We start from the raw sequence: 20,605 nt of genomic DNA on the forward strand, positions 1-20,605 counted from the left end.
TAATTTATAGCTTGTCTTTGGAATTGAAGCAAAAAACTCTCCTTACTGTTGTTTACTTCTTCCATTTTTGTAATTTCTTTACATGATGAAGAAGGTGAGATCAAATTCTGAATCATATAGGATTAAAGAGTTGAATTTATGAACAATAGAACAATGATGGTCCCTGACCTAGATACGTATAAAGAGAAATCATTGTCACTGATCATGGTTTTCTGTTGAAACTGCCAGTCACTGATGCCAAGACTAAAGATTCATTCTGTCTGATATCTCGGCATAGTTGACTTCAGTACAGTTCAGTCGCTCAGCCGTGTCCGACTCTTTGTTACCCCGTGAACTGCAGCACGCCAGGCCTCCCTGTGTGGCACCAATTTTCGGAGTTTACCCAAACTCATGTCCATTGAGTCAGTGATGCCATCCAACCGTGTCATCCTCTGTCATCCCCTTCTTCTCCCGCCTTCAGTCTTTCCCAGCATCAGGGTCTTTTCAAATGGGTCAGCTCTTCGCATCAGGTGGCCAAAGTATTGGAGTTTCAGCTCCAACATCAGTCCTTCCAATGAACACTCAGGACTGAGCTCCTTTAGGATGGACTTAGGGATGAACATTCAGCGACAGAGTAGGTCATAGAATCATCCCAACTGCCTATTAAAAGAACTGAACCTTCCAGACTGGACCTTTGTTGTTAGGGTACAAATAATAACTTTATAACTTATTTCCTTTCCAGGTGGGAAATCAGTGAATATTATTAAAAATGCTTTATCCACTCTCACTTGTGGCTGTTAGGATTTAATCTAACTGAATGTAGGGGCTTCCCAGGCAGCTCAGCTGGTAAAGAACCCACCTTCAAGGCAGGAGACCCTGGTTCCATTCCTGGGTCAGGAAGTCCCCTTGGTGAAAAGGATAGGATACCCAGTCCAGTATTGTTGGGAGACCTGGGTTCAATCCCTGGGTTGGGAAGATCCCCTGAAGGAGGTTGTGGCAACCCACTCCATGTTCTTGCCTGGAGAGGCCCCATGGACAGAGGATCCGGGCAGACTACAGTCCTAGGGGATGCAAAGAGTCACAGACAGGACTGAGCACACACATAACTGAATGTCAGCAGGTAATATGTCTCGATGTGTAACATTATCATAATATATATAATTTGCATTAATTTACGAATTGGTTCCTCTTTCTGATTGGTGTTAATAGATTTTGGCTCCTAGTAATATAAAGTTTGTCTGTTCTCCAGATATTTGTCCTTAAAAAAGAAAAAAAAAAGCTTTGAAATGTGCTGTAGGGACTCCCTGTTCAAGATATAGTGAGGGGAAATATTTTTAAGGGGAACCAGCCTTTATAGCATTAAAAATCATCTCCTAATTCACTTTTGGTAGATTTAATATACATGAATTAATTCAAACATGCAGGGACAAAATTGAGTTTTGAGTTCATGTTTTTCTCCTATTTTAGGGTAAGACAAGTTATTTTTGACTTAACTGCGAAAGGGTAAGGTGAGGACGAGTGCCTTTGGCCAGAAGTCATTTCAGCGACTAGTCCCCTTGGAAGCGGAACTGGAGCGAATACACGTAAACAGCTCCACAGGCGCTATTTCCTGGGACAGGCAATGGAGAACTGGATGGTAACTGAAGAGGAATGGGGAGTTCAAAGGAGTTTCTTGTTTTATATTCAGAGGGGAGCTTTTAGTGTATATATGCTGTTGGGAATGAGCCAGCAGAAGATGTTTTTATTGAGCTGAATCTTGTTTCCATTTCCAATATTAGAAAGCTTATTGATTGTATGACATTATCTGTAAACTATTACAGTAATTAATTGTACATAATACTTCTGTTCATGTATAGTTTTATGGTAAGGACTTGTTCATTGGTTCTGAAGTGTAATATTCTTATGTAATTGAATATGCAGATGATTACTTCAATTAATTCTATCATACATAGATTTTTAAAAATTATAGAATCATGAATATACAAATACTTAGGCTACACTGAATAGGATTGAATCATTCCTTGATGATTCTGGATGATCGTATCATCGTGAGTAGCTACGGTTTTGTAAGGTACTCTGAAACATCACAGCATATTAACTTCATGTTGTTTGTAGACTCCTGGAAAAAGGGGAAATTTTTGCTTATATTCAGTAGAAAAAACTATTGACAATCTTTCATTAATTATTATTTTTGAATCATACAGTTCTAAATTACTAAAACCATCCTTCCCACACTCAGAGTGTCGTTAACACATGTTGTCTGCTCGATAAGTGCATGTCAGATGCATGGAGAAACAGCAGGATGGTTCCATGAATGCCTTTTGATGAATTTCTTTACAAAAAGCGAGTCCTTATTGCGAGTAGATATCCAATATTGCTTCCATGGAAAGATGTTTGATTTTTTTAGAAATATGTTAAGATTCAGAAGTTATTATTTATAGTTATTGGTAGACATGGAATAATAATATAGATTCATCTGTTATCATATTGCTTAGAAAGACTTATTTAAATCTTACTTTCTCAGTATGTTTTGGCAACGCAGTGTTGAGGCCAGATTGCCTGGGTTTGAATTCTGGGTCTGTTGGTGACCTGCTGTGTGGGCGTGGGCAAGATCCTCAGCCTTTCCGGGCTCCATTTCTCCCTAAGTAGAGGGCCTAATGCATTGCCTATCTCCGAGAATTACTGTGAGGATTAAAAATGCCTTAAGACATGTCAAGTGCTTATAATAATGCATCGCAGTTGCCTAGGAAGTCCTCAGAAGGCTAATATCATGGTTACTATGGTTTTCTTAAAAATGGATTTCCTTCTTATAAAGAATGAAGGAATACCTCCTAGATAGGTTTTATTGCCATAAAAGGTAGTTCTTATTGAAAATGGCAATAGCCAAAAACCCTGGTATACTGCTTCCTATCAAATAACACAGGTAACGTTATGTTTTTTCCTTTTCCTTTGACCTAAATTAAATGCTTTATGAATATTTTTCATATATTTTCTTTGTCCATTAATGCTACTCTTATTTATTATTTAATTCTTCAGTAAAAAATTACTTCCCAGTGCAAAGGTTTCATGTAAAAAGGCAAAGTTTAGATATTGTTGGTATTTTTAAGTATTTAATATTAGCCGGAAAAGAATCATTTGTCATTTTAGGGCTGCATAAGAAAACATCTAATGAGAAGAACACGGTATAATACAAAAGTTAATTATAAAAAATATTCTCCTAGGAAAAAATATTTTGTAAAAGGAATAGTGGCAAAGCAGAAAATCTTCATTTGTTGTAGAGACATACACTTTGAGAACTTAATTTAGAAACACTCTTGATCAAATTATCCTTTTGATAAAAGTCTGTCCTTTTAAGAAGTATCTGTTTTTCGTTTAATGACCAGCTATTTATCACCTTTGTAGTTAGTTAATAAGTGTCTGTTTTTCGTTTAATGACCAGCTATTTACCACCTTTGTAGTTAGTATATTTTATAAATAGGTTAAGGACACTGGGAAACAGGATTATTTATGTGTAGGTCAAAGCACAGGTTAATGCCGTGAGCTACCTGAATGACTTCACTCAGTCATCTGAAAGTGCTTCCCAGGATGGTGATGTCTTTACTCTAAGAATTCCACGTTGCAAGTGGAACCACTTGGCTTGAGGTGTAAAGGTAGGACCGTGGTGTGAATATCAGTACGGAGCCTGTTTGTGTATAGTGTAGTAACACATGCTCACCTTGTCTAGCACTGCTCTAGAGCTACGGATATATTACGGTGCTGTGCATCTTGGAAATATGTTTTGTGTTGAAAGACAGTGACAGAGAGTGTATCCGTTGAGTCTCTGATCGACCTTGCTGTACCTGAATTTATAATGATTATATGTACATGTTTGTGATTATTTTATTTCTCTTTCTCTTCTACTAGATTGCAAGCCAAACAAGAGCCAGGGTCGTCAGTTTTATCTGGAGAGCTTCCAATACTGTCTTCCACGAGGTCGACACTCAGTGTTTGTTCAGTGTATGGAGGCGTGACCATGAAAGGCGCATCGTTTATGCTCAGAGATTGCTCACATCAGTGGGTTTCTATTTCTGTGTGTTTTCTTCTTGTTGCAGATTATGTTAGCTTGTGGAAAATTCGGGATGCAATTCTTTGGTGTGAAAGATAAATGGAACTTTAAAAAAGCCACTGTGAACTACTCAGAGGAGAAATTAAAAAACTGGAGAATAAGGTTGGCGAGCTTCAGAAAGAACCGTCGCAAAGAAAAGAGGTGAGTCACAGTTAGGGATCAGAAAGTGGAGTGGCAACGAGGGCTTGGCAGCTGGAGGTACTGCACATTCCTAGTTTTAATGATACATTTGAACTGTTACTTACTTTGATACTGCAGAGACGTAGCTGTGTTATAATTTTTAACTTACCCTCTGGGATTTTACAGGGGAGAACACGTTGTTAGTATTGTGGAGTGTGAAACGCATGGAAATAATGTAAGTTCTTAACAGTGAATGCTTCTCATGACTTAATGTATATTTTTCCAAATCCTCATTTTCGTGATCATACAGAAGTCCACCATAAGGGAAACCTCATTCATGATTCAACAGATTGACTTTCGGTTGTTTTTCACTTTTCTGTCTTATGTTTAATACTACAAGGAACATCTTTTCTACAGATTCATTTCTACGTTTCTAATGATTTTGAATTCATTTTCTTTAGTTATAGTGTATTATTTGTTAAAGTATGAGAACGTTTGGAAACGGTCTTTGATCCATATTTCTAAACTATTCTTAAGACAGTTTAGATTGCTTTTCATTCCCACCCACAGAAGTATGAAGTAGCCATTTTTCTCAAGACAGAAAACAAAAATTTATGCTGTTTTATTCTTAACCCTCTGCATGAAAACAGTGATCATTCTTAAGTGTTCTTCATTGTATTTCCACCCATTTTACTATTTTAAACATTACAAAGAGGGAATGAAAGTTACTGCAGCAGCGAATAGTCTCATGTTTTTTTAAGAATTTTGCAGACTGACCTTCAAGCAAGAAGAAGAGAATAGAAGCAATGCTGATATGTTATATGATAATATTAGGGAGCAGTTAGGAAGAAAGGAAGACCAATATAGTAAAGAAGTTGAAATGAAACAGCAACTTGAACTCACTCTCAGAGCACTAGATGGAACTGAAGACGGAGAAATGATCTGAATCAGGTAGAGTAATCGTTGGTGAAACTTTCAAATTTCTAACACCATTTCATCTATATTATTTATAATATCCCTTTTATTTAATATGTATTATTTAGATTTCAAACAAAATGTTATCTCAACCTAGGTATGAACTGTGACATTCAGAGGTTAAGTGATTAGTTTCTTGCCATTCTTGGCTTCCAGTAGATGCTCTGTATGTGTTTTCTGAGTGGAGGAATGGATGTGCTGCTGAAGCTAAGTTGCTTCAGTCGTGTCCGACTCTGTGCAACCCCAGCCCACCAGGCTCCGCCGTCCCTGGGATTCTCCAGGCAAGAACACTGGAGTGGGTTGCCATTTTCTTCTCCAATGCATGAAAGTGAAAAGTGAAAGTGAAGTCGCTCAGTCGTGTCTGACTCTTAGCGACCCTATGGACTGCAGCCTACCAGGCTCCTCCGCCCATGGGATTTTCCAGGCAGGAGTACTGGAGTGGGTTGCTATTGTCTTCTCCGAGGAATGGATGTAACTTGAGCTTAATTATTAACATAATGATTGGCACTTTTGATCCCTTAGACAAAGTAATCTTCTTAATTCCAATCCATGTATTAATTTTAGCTTTTTTAATGTTAAAAGAGGCTACTTGCCTTGAGACTGTGAAGGGACTAGTTAAATGCTTTGTAAAGAAATTTCCTTTCACAGTACTATATCTGCATGGTTTTGCTCTGATAAATTTATCTGACATTTAATTAAGATCCGAGTTAATCACATGGGATAAAGATCCCTGTGCTTTAAAAGGCTACTTCCTTTATTCAGTTTTATTTCATTGTATATTCTAAGCTTTTAACTGTTTTCTCTTTTTCTTTTAATGGTATCTACCCAAAAACTTCATATAGTGTCCCTCCATGTTTTGGAAGAGCGACATATGACACTGAGAAGCAGCTTTCTGGAGAACGGAATGCAAGAATATTACAGGAGGGAATCCTGGCCAATCAGCTTGCCAAACAGAAGCAGAAAGAAATGGCTAATAAGGAAATGAACTCTGAGGTATTTTCTGTAGTCATGTATGTGTGTGTATGTATCTGTGTATGTATATATGTTATAAACGAAGAGTATGTACCATAGAAAGTATAGAGGCTTGTGAAAGCCCATACATCTGTATTTTGAGGAGGGATGACATTTTCCATGTGCCGGATAAAGTAACAGTTGTAATTCCGATCGATTTGTCTTCAGCCGTCAGGTAGGGACATACGATGAGCTCATCCAAGGAGAGGCCTTTAATATTTTCCGTAGGAATTGATCTCAAAATTCTTGCAACTATATCGGCCCGCACCCTCCTCCAATTGCACTTTAGGCCAGGAAGACGGTGTGTGCTCCACCCCACCCCCCCATCGACTGCGCTATACACCCAAGTCCCTCTGCTTTGCAGTGAGCGTGTGCATCACTCCGTGCACGTCCTCACCTTCAGTGTCTAACCCAGGTCCGTTCTTGGCTCCACTGTCATTTCTTTAACTGATGCCCTGTCAATGACCTTTGCACATCATTTACAGTTTTCCAATTTGTAAAAACTGCAAGATCAGTTGTAAAAGCATTTTTGAACACTAAAAAGTAACTTCTTCAGAATAAACTTATACAAGTCCCGCCTCCTCTGCTCCCCGCCAAGGAAAACCACGCCTCTTGCTCCTAGCAATAGATACTTAGTTTTTGGCAGTGATTTCCTTCCTTGATGGATCATTGGGGTGTTTTGTAAGTCCCGCTGATGGTGAGGAGGGAGCGCCTGGGTGGTTCAGAGGCTGTGCTGTGGATGCCGTTCTCGTGAGAAAAGCAGCACTGTGCTCTCTGTCATGTCCTATTTCAGTGCAAGGGACTTTTGGAAACAGTGATGGATGCGACATAACATGTATTTAGTGACAAGTAGTAAGTGTTTTTGTTGTCTTTCGCCCTATCTTACTATTGTAAACATTATGAAAAAGTATTGAAAGTTATGGCAGCAGCAAATAATCTCATGCTTGTCTAGGAAGCGCTCTCTAAATTTTACCCATCTCCCATGAGTGTCTGCACGGTGAGTGAAGGTGGAGGCTAATTTTGGATTGATATGTTTGTTCTAGAGAAGTGAGTGTGGTTTGATGCAAGAGGACTATTAGAGTCCGAAGACCTGGTGAAAAGCCTGTAGCTCGCTTATATTTCTAACTTCTTCCTTTCCGGACTCATTATAGCTAATGAGTTAATTGATGTTTGTAGAAGTGCTTAGTGCAACTATCAATAGGTATAATTCTTATAGTGGACTATTACAATGTTAGAACGGTAGTATATTCTCAAGAAAAAAATTTTTTACAAAATTTAATCCGTTTAGATATGTACAGACATGGGGTCGCAAAGAGTCAGACACGACTAAGCGACTGAACTGAATTGAACTGAACTGAAGGCTCTTTCTTGGGGTAGCTGTATAGGTTAGGTATCAGATGTATTTTTTTTAAAGCTAAGAAGCAAGTGGTGATGTTTATTGCAGGTATTTGTCATATTTCTTGGGATAATTTTATTTTTCTTCATGTCAATTTAATTTGGGAAATATTTCAGCCTTGAATCATTTATTCTTATGGCCTGTCAACTGTTTAAAGGCATCTACTTTTCATTCACTCATAATTAGGGTCTCAAGTGGTGAGCTTTACCAAAACACTTCTTGATTTACTCTTCCATCTGCTATTTATGATTTACTTAGAACATTTTTGCAAACAATTTGCTCATAATTGTGATTTTCAATTCAATCACTTCAGTTCAGTTCAGTCACTCAGTCGTGTCCGACTCTTTATGACCCCATGGACTGCGGCACACCAGGCCTCGCTGTCTGGCACCAACATTTGGAGTTTACTCAAACTCATATCCATTGAGTTGGTGATGCTGTCCAACCATCTCATCCTGTGTCGTCCCTTTCTTCTCCTACCCTCAATCTTTCCCAACGTCAATTCAGTTCGGTTCAGTCACTCAGTCATGTCTGACTCTTAGCAACCCCATGAACCGCAGCACGCCAGGCCTCCCTGGCCATCACCAACTCCCGGTGTCTGCCCAGACCCAGGTCTGTCGAGTCGATGACGCCATCCAACCATCTCATCCTCTGTCATCCCCTTCACCTCCCACCCTCAATCTTACCAAGCATTAGGGTCTTTTCCAATGAGTCAGCTCTTCGTGTCAGGTGGCCAAAGTGTTGGAGTTTCAGCTTCAGCATCAGTCCTTCCAATGAATATTCAGGACTGATTTCCTTTAGGATGGACTGGTTGGATCTCCTTGCAGTCCAAGGGACTCTCAGGAGTCTTCTCCAACACTGCAGTTCCAAAGCATCATCTGCGCTTAGCTTTCTTATAGTCCATCTCTCACATCCATATATGACTACTGGAAAAACCATAGTCTTGACTAGAAGGACAGTGTAATGTCTCTGATTTTTAATATGCTGTCTAGGTTGGTCATAACTTTCCTTCCAAGGAGTAAGCGTCTTTTCATTTCACGGCTGCAGTCACCACCTGCAGTGATTTTGGAGCCCAAGAAAATAAAGTCAGCCACTGTTTCCCCATCTATTTGCCATAAAGTGATGGGACTGGATGCCATGATCTTAGTTTTCTGAATGTTGAGTTTGAAGCCAACTTTTTCACTCTCCTGTTTCACTTTCCTCTACAGGATCTTTAGTTCTTTTTCACTTTCTGCCATAAGGCTGGTGTCATCTGCATATCTGATGTTATTAATATTTCTTCCGGCAATCTTGATTCCAGCTTGTGCTTCCTCCAGCCCAGCATTTCTAATGATGTACTCTGCATATAAGTTAAATAAGCAGGGTGACAGTATGCAGCCTTGATGTACTCCTCTCCCAATTTGAACCAGTCTGTTGTTCCATGTCCAGTTCTAACTGTTGCTTCCTGACCTGCATACAGATTTCTCAGGAGGCAGGTCAGGTGGTCTGGTATTCCCATCTCTTTAAGAATTTTCCACAGTTTGTGGTGATCCACGCAGTCAAAGGATTTATCATAGTCAATAAATCAGAAGTAGATGTTTTTCTGGAACTCTCTTGCTTTTTCAGTGATCCAGCGGATGTTGGCAATTTGATCTCTGGTTCCTCTGCCTTTTCTAAAGCCACCTTAAACATCTGGAAGTTCACCTTTCACGTAGTTTGAAGCCTGGCTTGGAGAATGCTCATTTGAAGGATGAATAACTATCGTTTGGATACGCACGTGTCCACTAAGACTGAAGGGCGGCAGGATTTGAGAGCAGCCCGGATGGAGTGAGTCAGGGAGTGGGCTGTAGGGGCTGCGGTCCAGAGAGGTGGAGGCCAGGTTATCGAGGCTCCTTGAAGGCCATGGGAGAAACCTCATTTTTTAAATTTCATTTTTCTTTTATGTTGGAATGTACTTGATTTGCAATTTTGTGTTAGTTTCTGATGTACAGCAAGTTGATTCAGTTATATGTATACATATATCCCATCTTTTTAGATCCTTCTTCCCATGTAGGTGAGCACAGAATATTGAGTAGAGTTCCCTGTGCTGTGCTGGTCCTTGTGGTTATCCAAGGGCAAAGGTGGGGAGGAGGGATAGATTAGGAGTCTGGGATTAACATAGGCATACCACTAGTTATAAAATAGATAAGCCACAAGGGAATGGCCTCATTTTTTCACTGAGATAGGAATCTATTGGAAAGATCTGAGCACTGGATAGAATATGTGACTTTCTCTGAAGTTTATCAAACCTCTAATAAGAAGGGCAAAATGTTCCACAGTGTGGAATTTTCCACCACTTGTCCAACTCTCACATCCGTACATGACTACTGGAGAAACCATAGCTTTGACTAGATGGACCTTTGTCGATAAAGTAATGTCTCTGCTTTTTAATAATGCTGTCTAGGTTTGTCATAGTTTTCTTGGAAGAAGCAAGCGTCTTAATTTCATGGCTGCAGTCACCATCTGCATTGACTTGGAGCCCAAGAAAATCAAGTCTGTCACTGTTTTCACTGTTTCCCTATCTATTTGCCATGAAGTGATGGGACCGGATGCCATGATCTTAGTTTTTTCAGTGTTGAGTTGCAAGCCAGCTTTTTCACTGTCTTCTTTCCCTTTCATCAAGAGGCTTTTTCGTTCCTCTTTGCTTTCTGCCCTAAGGGTGTTGTCATCTGCATATCTGAGGTTACTGATATTTCTCCCAAAAATCTTGATTTCTGCTTGTGCTTCCTCCAACCCGGCTTTGGCATGATGTCCTCTGATCTAAGTTAAATAGGTGCGGTGACAACATATAGACTTGATGTACTCTTTTCCCAGTTTGGAACCAGTCTGTTGTTCCATGTCTAGTTCTAACTGTCGCTTCTTTACCTGCATACAGATTTTCCTGGAGGTAGGTAAGGTGATCTAGTATTCCCATCTCTTGAAGAATTTTCCACACTTTGTTGTGATTCACAGAGTCAAAGGGTTTGACACAGTCAATAAAGCAGAAGTAGATGTTTTCCTGGAACTCTCTTGCTTTTTCTATGATCCAGTGGATGTTGGCAATTTGATCTCTGGCTCCTCTGCCTTTTCTCAATCCAGCTTGAACATCTGGAAGGTCTCGGTTCACGTACTGTTGAAGCCTGGCTTGGAGAATTTTGAGCGTCACTTTGCTAGCGTGTTAGATGAGATCAAAGTACATATGTTGGCGTTGTGTATTATTAACATCACATAATAGTAAAGTGATTTATAAACTCAGTGACAGAGCATCTTATTAGGCAGTTGTGAGACAACTCCGACAAGAACTGGCTGACACCCTAAGAAAGCTGACACCCTAAAAAGTCTATTTTGGGGGCTTCACTTTAGGTCACGTCACGTTACTGTCCTAACTTAGAAGTTGAGGCACAGGGTTTAAGGAACACTTGACTTCAACTCACAAGTCAGGTAGGTGTGAAATTTGATGTGTCAGCGGTCAACACATAGGATAAAGGGTTTTAAGACACTGATTTTCTTTTGTATTTTCATTACAAGTAATTTACTACACTTTTATTATCTTTAAATGCACTGTTTCTTAAACTCTGACTTTCATCCTACCGTTTGCAGTATATCTTTTTTTCTTATATTACATACCCTTAGAAAAGTTGGGAATTGTGCCTCATTCTTCACAGAAGTTGATAGACGTTTTTTAGTGATAGCCATATTACCGTGATAAGGCAAGCCAGATAAAATCAGAGGATAATGTTTAATGAAATGTTCCAGAAAATTGTCATTTCGCATCTTTACTGTTGTGAAGGCTGTAGAATTCTGTATATATTTATTTTGCGCAATTAAGAATAACTTGTGCAGAAAGGGTATTAAGCAAATCAGTTGAAGTCAGGCATTGCCTTCTTTTCTTTTCATTTTATATATATTATAAAGGCATGGAGGTACTCAGATGGTGTATAGTACGTTCATCCAAACTGGAGAATTAAGAAGATTATCTAGATCCTTCCACTGAAGTGTTTTAAAAAGCTGTTGAGATATAATTCAGGTATCATGGAATTCACCCCCTCATCATGTGTAGTTCAGTATCTCTTAGTCTAGATGGGTGTCACCTGTGACCACAGTCAATTTTAGAGCATTTCCCTCAGCCCCCATCAGAAACCCTGCATCCCATAGCCACCACCTATACCCCGCCCCATCTTCCTCAGTCCCAGGCAACCCCCAGGCTATCATCCGTCTCTGGAGACGTGCCTGTTCTGGGTATTTTGTGTAAATGGAATCATACAGTCTGTGCTCCTTTGGGATTATCTTTTGTCATTTGGCGTCATGTTTTCGAGGTTCATCCATTGTGATGAACTCCTGGGGACCCCTGGATGGGTTCTCCAACTAGTTTTGCATTTTCCAGAATGTCATATGAATAGAATCTTATATCTTGCTTTTTGTTTTTTTTAAATATTGTCATCCTTTATATAGATTTTATTTCTCTTGGGTAAATACCTTGGATGGGTTTCTTCAATCGTAAGTTAAGTGTCTGTTTGCCTTTATAAGATAATGCAAAACTGTTTTCCAAGGTGACTCTACCCTTTTGCATTTGCATTAGCCTTGTGTGAGGTTTCCAGTTGTTCTTCATGCTCATCTGTACTCGGTATTGTCAGTTTTAAAACAAGTGGATATTCTAATCTGTGTGCGGTGCAGTCTCAGTGTGGGCTTAGAAATGCTTCCACCTGTGAGTGCGACCGGACAGTCTTTGTCTTTTCCTGACTCATGTCACTAAACGCAATGTTGTCAGGGTTCACCTGTGTTGTCACAAATGCAGAATTTCCTTCTTTCCTGTGGCTGAAGAATATTCCATTCTGTGTATTAGTAGTTATGCCACATTTTTCTTCATTTGCTGATGGATACAGGTTGTTTCCATGTCTTGGCTTTTTTGATTCATGATTCAGTGAACATGGTACTGATTTCTTAGAGGTCCTGATGTCATTTTGCTTCTGTATATACTCAGAAGAGGGTTTTCTGGATGGTAGTTCTGTTTTTAATTTTTTGAGGGTCCTGCATTTGGACTGTTGCCCATAATGGCTCCCAGGTGCCATTCCCACCAACGATGCACAAGTGTTCTCTTTTCTCCAGATCTTGCTAACACATATTGTCTTTCATTTGTTGGATCACAGCCATAGTAACAGGCTTCTCTGGTAGTTCAGACAGTAAAGAATCTACCTGCAATGGAGGAGACCCGGATTTGACCCCTGGGTCCCAGAGATCCCCAGGAGAAGGGTATAGCTACTGACTCCAGTATTCTTGGCTGGAGAATTCCAGGGAGAGAGGAACCTAGTGGGCTACAGTCCATGCGGACACAAAGTCAGACAGGACTGAGTGACTACCACAGTCATACAGCCATAGTAACAGGCAGGAGGTGCTATCCGATTACGGCTTTGGTTTGCATTTCCTTGATGGTGAGCTGGTAATTTTGAATGTCTGTTCAGAAGCTTCACCTGTTTTTCAACAGTCAGGTTGTTTTGCTGTTTACTTGTATGAGTTTCCTATATATTTTGGACCAGATTGATGGCTTGCAGATTATTTCCTCCCAGGCCATAGGTTGCCCTTTCATTTTATTGCTTCCTGTTATGACTACCTAGACAGCATATTAAAAAGCTGAGACATTACTTTGGCAACAAAGGTCTTTCTCGTCAAGGCTATGGTTTTTCCAGTAGTCATGTATGGATGTGAGAGTTGGACTGTAAAGAAGGCTGAGAGCCGGAGAATTGATGCTTTTGAACTGTGGTGCTGGAGAAGACTCTTGAGAGTCCCTTGGACTGCAAGGAGATCCAGCCAGTCCATCCTAAAGGAGATCAGTCCTGGGTGTTCCTGGGTGTTCACTGGCCACCGGATGCAAGGAGCTAACTCTTTTGAAAAGACCCTGATGCTGGGAAAGATTGAGGGGAAGTGGAGAAGGGGTGACAGAGGATGAGATGGTTAGATGGCATCACCCATTCAGTGGACATGAGTTTGAGTAAGCTCCAGGAGTTGGTGATGGACAGGGAGGCCTGGTGTGCTGCAGTCCATGCGGTCGCAGAGAGTCGGACACGACAGAGCGACTGAACTAAAGTTGCTGCAAAGAAGCTTTCTATTCTGGTGTAATCCAACTTACCAGTTTTTCCTTTTGTTGCCTGTCTTTCTAGAGTCCTGTCTAGAAAATAATTGCCCACACCAGTGTCAAGTTCTTTGTCTGTTTTTTCTGTTTTCTAGATTTAGGTCTTACCTAAAATCTTTCCTTTGAGTTAGCTTTTGTATATGGTGTGAAATAGGGTCATTTTCGTTCATCTGCATGTGAATACAGTTTTCCTAGCATAATTTGTTAAACTGATCTTCCCCATTGTATGCTCTTGGAAGCTTTAGTGGAGATTATTTGACTGTAAAAGTGTGTATTTATTTCTGGAATCTCGATTCTGCACCACTGGTCATTGGTTTTGATGTCTGTACCATGCTGTTTTCATTACTATACCTTTTAATATAATTTGAAATCACGCACAGTGATGCCTCCAGCGTTGTTCTTTTTGGGGGGTTCTTTGGCTATTCAGCATCTTTTGCAGTTCCACACAAAGTAGATATTTTTTTTTCCATTTCTGTGAAAAATGCCACTGAAATTTTGATAACAATTGCTCTGAATTTCTAGATCACTGTAGGTAATGTGGGCATTTTTAACAGTGTTAGTTCTTCCAGTCCATGGATATGGATATCTCGCCATTGATCTTTGTCTTTCTCATCAATCTCATAAAGTTTTGAGGGCATAGATGGTTCACTTCCTTGGTTGAATTTGTTCCTCGGTATTGTGTTCTTTTAGGTGCTATTAGAGATCGGATTGTTTTCCTCATTTCCTTTCCAGATAGATTGTTGGTGGTGTAAACGAATACAACTGCTTTTTTGCGTTTTTTGGCATGTGGATTTGTATCTTGCAACTTGATTGGATTCATGTATCCTAATCCTTTTGTGTGTGAAGTCTTCAGGGTGTTTTATGTATAGGATCATGACATCTGCAAACAGAGATAGTTTTACTTCCTTTGTTCCAATTTAAATGTCTTTATGTCTTTTTTTTCTTTTTTGCTAGTACTTCTAGTACTGTGTTTAATACAGTTGACGAGTAGCAAAGCTTTCAGTTTTCCCCACTGATTATGATGTTAGCCATGGGCTTTCATGATCTTAGCCTTGGGGGCCTCCCTGTTAGCTCAGTTGGTAAAGACTCCACCTGTAATGAAAGAGACCCCAGTTCGATTCCTGGGTTAGGAAGATCCACTGGAGAAGGGATCGGCTACCCACTCCAATATTCTTGAGATTTCTTGGTGCTCAGCTGGTAAAGAATCTGCCTCCAGCGCGAGAGACCTAGGTTCTATCTCTGGGTTGGGAAGATCCCCTGGAGAAGGGAAAGGCTACCCACTCCAATATTCTGACCTAGATTATTCCATGGACTGCATAGTCCATGATATAACAAAGAGTCAGACACGACTGAGCGACTGTCACTTTCACTTTTCGTTCTTTTCATAAGTGGTCTTTACTATATTGAAGAAATTTCTTTTCTATTTTATTGAATTTTTTTAAAATGATAAATGGGTTTTGAATTTTGTTAAGTGTTTTCTCTGCATAGTCTTACTTTTAATTCTTACATGAATTTTGGTAGAATTGAGCTTTGAATCCATTTGGTCCTAAGATGGAACGCTGGGCTGCAAGAAGCACAGGCTGGAATCAAGATTGCCAGGAGAAATATCAATAATTTCAGATATGCAGATGACACCACCCTTATGGCAGAGAGTGAAGAGGAACTAAAAAGCCTCTTGATAAAAGTGAAAGAGGAGAGTGAAAAAGTTGGCTTAAAGCTAAACATTCAGAAAACTAAGATCATGGCATCTGGTCCCATCACTTCATGGGAAATAGATGGGGAAACAGTGGAAACAGTGTCAGACTTTATTTATGGGGGCTCCAAAATCACTGCGGATGGTGATTGCAGCCATGCTTACTCCTTGGAAGGAAAGTTCTGACCAACCTAGATAGCATATTAAAAAGCAGAGACATTACTTTGCCAAAAAAGGTCCATCTAGTCACGGCTGTGGTTTTTCCAGTGGCCATGTATGGGTGTGAGAGTTGGACTGTGAAGAGAGCTGATCGCCGAAGAATTGATGCTTTTGAACTGTGGTGTTGGAGAAGACTCTTGGTCCCTTGGACTGCAAGGAGATCCACCCAGTCCATTCTAAAGGAGATCAGTCCTGGGTGTTCATTGGAAGGACTGATGCTAAAGCTGAAACTCCAATACTTTGGCCACCTCATGCGAAGAGTTGACTCACTGGAAAAGACTCTGATATTGGGAGGGATTAGGGGCAGGAGGAGAAGAGGACGACAGAGAAGGAGATGGCTGGATGGCATCACTGACTCGATGGACATGAGTTTGAGTGAACTCTGGGAGATTTGATGGACCGGGATGCCTGGCGTGCTGTGATTCATGGGGTTGCAAAGAGTCAGACACGAGTGAACCAAACTGAACTGAAGCTAGTTGTTTTGTTGGTTTTTTTAAATTAGTATTTAAATCTCCTTATTTGTTACTGGAGTGTTGAGTTTTTCTATTTTTTCTTGTTTTAGTCTTTACAGGGTGTATGTTTCTCAGAATTTATCTATTTCCTCTAGGTTTTCCAATTTGTAATTGTTCATCAGTAATAATGGTTTCTTATGATTATGCTTCTTTATTTCAAAGGTATCTGTTGTAATGTCACTTTCCTTTCTGTGTTTATTTCAGTTTCCTCTCTTTCCTTCTTACCTTAGGTAAGGATTTATTGATATTGTTTGTTTCTTTTGAAAAATGCACTTCCAGTTCTTGCACATGCACACCGGGTATTCTGGCCCACGGGCAATGTGTTTAGAGTTGTCGCTTAGCAATGATCATTCTGGGATGAACGATTCCAAACCATTGAGCTTAACAGCTGGGAGATTGTGGCGGGCCTGCTCTGCCTTACCTGTAGGGTTTAGGGGACTGTGAAGAGCCGAGGGGGAGGTGAGTTGTGTTGGAGCCCATAGGCTCTGCGATGAGGACGATTTGGGGCTACAGGAGTGAGAACAGCATATCGACCTTCAGTTCCTCCATCAGCCCGAGGAGAGACAGAGGTCATCCTAAGTACAAACCATTTTGCATTGTTTAAGTAGCAATGGGGCTTCCCTGGTGGCTCAGATGGTAAAGCGTCTGCCTACAACGTATTAGACCAAGGTTCAATCCCTGGGTCAGGAAGATCCCCTGGAAAAGGAAATGGCAAACCACTCCAGTACTCTTGCCTGGAAAATCCCATGGATGGAGGAGCTAGACAGGCTACAGTCCTTGGGGTCGCAAAGAGTCAGATACGACAAAGCGGCTAAACTGAAGTAGCAGGGCAGAGTGCCTTTATGGCAGCCGTACTTGAGGTAACAGAAAGTAACGATGCCCTGTTTGAAGGTGGCAGCTATGGAAGGAGATAGGAAGGGCCTGATGTCTTCGTTGCTGGCAGCCACTGCCTGGTGATCCAGCAGTGTATGAAGTCAGCATCCAGGTTCTGTGGATGCTGTGAGATCTTGACAAAACCTGTCTTAACTGGGTTAAATGTAGGCAGTTTTTAAAAGTAGGGTATTTTCTTAAGAAGACATTAGGAAAGCTTCATGGAACTCACTATTCATTTTAACAGAGTATCTCTGAGAGCGTTCCACAGAAGTTTGTGGATCATTTATCTGGCGATCAAAGAGGAAAAAATATATTAAATGGAGAAGTAGACGGTAAGAACTGTATTTTATAGAAAGGTTATTTGACAGAACATTGATTTAAAATGGGAATATTTTAACAGGCAATAAAGACAAGAAACAACAAGCACCTGTCACATGCGTAGTGAGGCAGAAGACGAGAAGAGGAGGGAAGTTGTGTATCTCATAGGGGTCAGCCACAGATTAAATTGAGAATCCAGTTTAAGGAGCTAAGTTGTTCGTTCCTGGACTTCTTCGATGTCCACTTGTTAAGACTGTCCAGTGCAGGGGTGTAGGTTTGATCCCTGGTCAGGGAACTAAGATTCCATGTGGCACATGGACAGAAGAAACAATTATTAGTTCTGTTTCAAGATACTCTACAACCAAAGGAAGGCCGAGAAATAAGAGGAAAGAGGGAATGAACGATGAGAGAGGCAGAGGGCACAGGGAGGAAATGAAGGAAAAGGAAGGCCATAAGAGAGGTCTTTAGAAAAAGGGAGCATATTTGACAACGGACGGTGAATATGAGGTGAGCTTCCGGCACCAAAACGTGTCAGAGAAGAACAGCAAAGTTCCCCCCTCTTCCTGTTGACTCGTTATTAGGAAGACATTCAGAACTGCGGTCCCCGGGTGTGCAGAGCGGTGTGTCATCCTCTGGGGGAGTGTGGGTGTAGGTGCTCAGCTGTAATGTGTGCAAGTTGGTGTCACATGAAGTGTTGCTGCTTTCCAGGATGGGGTCACATGGGACAAAACAAGAGAGCTGGAAAGAAGGAGAAAGCAGGGGGTGTGATGGGGAGACCAAGGCACCCACAGTCTCATAGAAAGTCCACTGAAAGGTTTCCAACTTCTAATGCCATTTCAGTTTGGGGGGATGTGTTCATGTGAGAAAATGGAGGCTGAATTTCAGGAGAATGAATTAAGTGGAAGTCATGTAGAAGCAGACTCCGTATAGACCAGAGTTTCTCAAATTTTAATTAGTCTCCTGCGGACCTTGTGGGAAGTGCACATGCTGAGCAGGAGGTCTGAGATTTTGCATTTCTAACAAGCTGTCTGAGTAGCAAGGGTGTAGCCTTGCGTTTAGAGAAATCTGGAAGAAGAGCATTGGCTAGTGTGGGCCTAACAGGATCAAGGAAAAGCATTGTTTTGTGTTTCTTTCTGAGCATGTCTATAGCCAGAGGGAAGCAAAGAATTGAAGTAGCATTATAGGCGTGAGATACCATCCCTAAGCAAAGAGGGAGAAAGCAGTGGTGGGGATGAGCCACAGGATGAGTGTAAAGGGGAAGAATTCAGACCACGGAACCAGAGATTCCACTTCACAGAGGAAGGATCTAATGAAAGGAAAAAGGTGGGAAGCAAGGCCTCAGGTGAGTTTGGAGTTGATGAGGATCCTTGAGAGAACTCCTTCCAGAGGCTTCCGTGTATTTGCACTGAAAAGAGATAAGATCATTGTTGTTCCTGACAATACTATGGGAGGCAGGAGGAGGTGCTAGAAGTAGGGTCAACCCCAGCTACTCCAAGTAACTATAGACATCAAAGATGTATGTTGTACTGGTATTTGTGATTCAAATTAGATTAATTTGAATATGGAGGGATTGACTTTTTTTAAGATAACTGATTTTTTGACAGTTGTTTCACAGAAATCCTTTTAATCATTAGCGTGATGTACCCAACCAAACTAAGTTTTGAAACAAAACAGATTGATAGGGTTCATTCCCTAAATGCTAGAATTGCTATTTTCAATAAATAGCTACACTGATTTTAGAACATGCAATATTTTTAACATCTAATAATTCTGTGGCAATTGATTACTTCCTTTTTGATCACTGTATTTCAATGTTGAGAATTTATTGTACATTATTTCGTAGGTGTGTCTTATGTCTTCTTGCATGAGTGGATCGAGAAACGTTAAGATGGCTAAACTAGAGGAGCCAAGACATGCAGGCATACCAGTAGCCCACATGGGTATGGAAAAAAAATGAATATTTTTTTGAACCGTTTTTCTACAAGTGTATATGCAAGCTACTCAGTTCATTACTCTTTCTCTGATGAGAAATGAATTATACATTGAGCTGAACTGTCATCCCAACTGTGCACTTCTTAAATGACTGGACAGATTGAAGAACATGTTAAATCCCTGTAGTATAACAGTGTAAATGGTACTGCTGTGTTGCATTCAAGATACACTGTTGCATTTTGCCATCAGCTTTCACATTTGTCTTCTTGGGCTCATGGTTTGCTCCTCTGATTAGGATCCATTTTCTCCTCATCAGTCAGCATGTCACATCGGCCTGCTCTTTGATATTTTCTAAAGTCATTGAAAACATGATGTTACTTTTGAAATCTTACTGCCTGTTGTGGTAAACCTGTATTCCTAATTTTTCTTCACTATCTATAATGGATTCATAGGTCTGTCTTGCCGGTGTCCTAACATCCCCCTAAAAACAAGACACTGAAACCAAATGCATTCAATATCAAGGCTGAGCATGAGGATTCTGCTCGGTACTAACTCTACATGAATGTACAGCTTGCTTTCATATTACATGTAATTAACTCTTTGTCCCTTTTGCCTTTTAGATTCTCCTGAGAAATGTCTTAATGTGAAGGTAAAAACGTTTATGCTTTTATCTTGAATTGTGAACTGTGGATTATATCATATGTACATTATTTATTAATCAACTTGTTTCCAAACCCAGTCAGCTCGCAGTTGGAGTGAAAGATTCTGTTCGTAATAAAACAGTCGGAATGAAGGATCCAGAAACATCTCCTTCAGGTAAATTTTGCGATACACACTTAACTCTGGCTCCTGCATTGCAGGCAGATGCTTTACCATTGAGCTATCAGGGAAGTCCCTTCTGAAAGAGGGACACTGAAATATTTGAAATGCTAGCTCTTCGTACTCCTAACTTCTTTTTGCAAATTTAATTAAAGAATTGGACATACATAAGGCAAATGTAATCACAGAAACCTAGTCCATCTGATCACCTGGACCACAGCCGAACGTGGTCCACTGGAGAAGGGAATGGCAAGCCACCTCAGTATACTTGCCTTGAGAACCCCATGAACAGTATCAAAAGGCAAAATGATAGGATACTGAATGAGGATTCCCCCAGGTCGGTAGGTGCCCAGTATGCTACTGGACTGCAAGGAGATCCAACCAGTCCATTCTAAAGGAGATCAATCCTGGGTGTTCGTTGGAAGGACTGATGCTAAAGCTGAAACTGCAATACTTTGGCCACCTCATGCGACGAGTTGACTCACTGGAAAAGACTCAGATGCAGGGACGGATTGGGGGCGGGAAGAGA

At 40.6% G+C, this 20,605-nt stretch overlaps 1 long non-coding RNA gene across 2 annotated transcripts in view; it reads left to right on the plus strand.

The window, feature by feature from the left end:
- The window catches only part of LOC129556324 (uncharacterized), a 40,610-nt gene that overhangs the window by 8,279 nt on the left and 11,726 nt on the right, over window positions 1-20,605 (plus strand). For both annotated transcript variants that reach the window (XR_016037242.1, XR_016037243.1), the window contains exons 3-9: window positions 1,447-4,225; window positions 4,391-4,439; window positions 4,966-5,155; window positions 6,022-6,172; window positions 19,169-19,265; window positions 19,878-19,906; window positions 19,997-20,073. This is a non-coding gene — a long non-coding RNA (uncharacterized LOC129556324). The remainder of the gene's footprint in view (window positions 1-1,446; window positions 4,226-4,390; window positions 4,440-4,965; window positions 5,156-6,021; window positions 6,173-19,168; window positions 19,266-19,877; window positions 19,907-19,996; window positions 20,074-20,605) is intronic.

Source organism: Moschus berezovskii, chromosome 1 (genome assembly GCF_049115385.1).
Source record: "Moschus berezovskii isolate FMDL1 chromosome 1, NW_MosBer_1.0, whole genome shotgun sequence".
NCBI classification, from domain to species: Eukaryota; Metazoa; Chordata; class Mammalia; order Artiodactyla; family Moschidae; genus Moschus; species Moschus berezovskii.